Consider the following 2,897-nt stretch of genomic DNA (forward strand, 5'->3'; position numbering starts at 1 on the left):
TTCTAACATGCGCACCTCAAAGGTACGCATGTCTACAGCATATTCATTTCCAAACTGTAGTTGTAGTAAGGCATGCATTGTTTGAACCTGTTGCAGAATGAGACGGTTAGTTTATGTGAAGGATGTGACAGTGTGGAAGTAGATTTGTGAAATTCAGCACGACATACCAACATTTTTGCTGTGTTTAGCTTGTTGGTGTCCAGTGTGGCGGATGCCAATGAGTCAAATAGGTACGCCACACGGTCTACCATATCTATTTTTAGGCACACCCAATGTACTCCTCCATAATTGAAAGGCATGTAAATCTACACATAAACATAAACACAAGTGAAGACATTGTTTAGAGGGCATGCGAACATGTACGCACTTTCATATTTACATTGACATTCAAGTAAATGGGATCGACATTCATATTACCGACGTCCATATTAAATCTACTCGCTTCAATGGGATGGACATTCATATTACCTTCTCACATGCATCAAGCACCCCAGTATATCTGTCATGTCCAAAATATGATTTGACCATATTTTCATGGTTCAGAGGTTGAGTTTTTTGATTTAGTATCAAAGTCTGCATGTTTAGTGTGTAAAGTTCAGTCAGCCAAAGTTTTCTGAAAATATGTCTTCTGCAATACACAACCGACCTAAAACACTTACTTACCGACAAATATACTGGAAAGAACCACGCAGTATGCCTCCCGTCTTTGTGTACTTGCCGCTGTGCGTTAGTCAATTGAACCGCGACCAAGTTGATTGGCTGGAACATTGTAACAGACCAGGCAACTTGCGAAATAAGGTTTGCCATTTGTTTAAATGTAATACGAAATAACAATGTCCCTACATGGATATGTCCATCATGCAAATATAGTGGAAATAACATTGTCAGATGCCACGACTTACAGTGTCGGATAGCCATGCCCCTGGTTTCAGCGTGCGCATGTCACGTCGCGTAGCACATTCGCAAGGCATTTCATGCAGATTCATAGACACGACAATGTCCCTACATAAAACGTATACATCAATCAGTAAGAAGCAACCTACAGCCTAGTAAAACTTAAACGTATCTGGCTTAACTCTACAACATAAGATTAGTTTTTCCTGTTGTACAACTATGGCAGATATTCCTGATTCTACTAGGCTCCAATCCAATGAAGATTAGTTTTAAGCTTTTAAAAAACAAAATGAAAAGACAAAGTTTTAGATATTACAACTCATGACATGTCCAATAGTATTTGCTAAAATAATATGTGAAAATTGAAATGCTCATTTACAGGTCAGCAAGTTAAAAAAAAAGAAACACGTTTTTTACAAACTGGAGCCAACAATATCCCAAAATGATCAAAATGGAAAATGTAAGCAGAGTAGAAGAAAATAGGTAGGGAAAATTGCACTTCATTATAAGTTCTCAAAAAAATTTGCAAATCATTGGTAAACTTTATTAAGTTTCATAATTAAAATTATAAAGGTTTCCATGAATGTGTAAACATTTTTGTGAAAATATCAGTGGTTTGCAATTTTCCCAATAGGTACATGTGTGCAGGATAAGACCAAAAGAAGAAAACTTCAGACAGGAAATTTAGCCACTGATCTTTCCGTAGCCCACTGCATTAAATTCAAAGAGAATCCTACATACGACATGGATAAACCCATCATAAACCCATCATAAACCCATCAAAATCATAGAGAATGAAAAATTAAAGAACTGATACCTACAAGAATCAAATAAACATAGCACGACACATGAAAATTGTGGAATTCAAACTTATTTCACAAATACTACGGAACAGGTTAATTGCGAGTACTAAACTCATCCGTACCTTTCATTGTTTCTGTCGTCAAGTACAGAGTCAACAACTTCGTCTTGGGCCGCTGATAAAACCTCTCTGCTCTCCAGTGTTATCAAGTCCTTCTATCAATATAAACAATCAAGTAACATCAACTCCTCTTATTAATATAAACAATTAACTAACTCACCACTGTTCAGAAATGTAATTTGCAAAGTACATAACACATCCTTATGCATCTAAAATTGGTGAAGCGATGTCTAACCTCTGAACGGAACCGCTTGTCCAACCTGTGCAGTTTGGACAGGAGTTTGTCCGAAATCTGTAAGACAATTGTACAACATTTGTTACTGCAAACTTGCAGTAGAATGACAAATATTAAAATACAACACAAATAATGGTTCTATTATGATCAGTAATGCTGTCGGCATCAATTGGTAATGAAACATACGAAAGGTGAAGTGATGTGGCGACTTGGGAATTTTTCGGCAGTAAGTCGAGTACTTATTTTGCTATCGTTGCACGAATGCATATCCCCTACGTCTGTCGCTTCAACACCTCTTCCTCTTCCTCTTCCTCTTCCTCTTCCCTTTCGTGTGCCTGTTACAATTTGTCCCGCTCCCAATGTTTGGGCAACCTTACCAGCAGAAGGATGCACATTGTCTGTTTCTCCTCGCATTGGTGGCAAGGTTTGCAAATCATCAAACGAAGATAAACTCTGTTTTGCAACGTTCTTCATGGACAGAAACTGAACTGAAAGAGATTTGCTTTCTTCGCTTGCGTATGTTTCCTCCAACGCAAGGCGACGGTTGTTGTGCATGTCACCAACTTCTTGGACAGTACGCAACTGTCCAATGTGCATATCAATTATCTCATTGGACAACATTCCATTCACATAATTGTCCTCCCAATCCACCCCCTGTAAATCTTGAACATTACCCTCATTTGGGCTACCATAATAATTTGGTAAGACCACGCCGCCATCATGCAACTCGACTCCCATGGTAGGGTTAATACCCTTTTCCTCTGAGCGAGCCAATTGTGCTGTTTCCGATAAACCTGCCAGCACTTGCTGCATCATTTGCTTCATTTCAGCAATGTGTGTCTGTTC

This window comes from Camellia sinensis, chromosome 1 (genome assembly GCF_055761805.1).
Source record: "Camellia sinensis isolate YWXY chromosome 1, ASM5576180v1, whole genome shotgun sequence".
Taxonomy (NCBI): Eukaryota; Viridiplantae; Streptophyta; class Magnoliopsida; order Ericales; family Theaceae; genus Camellia; species Camellia sinensis.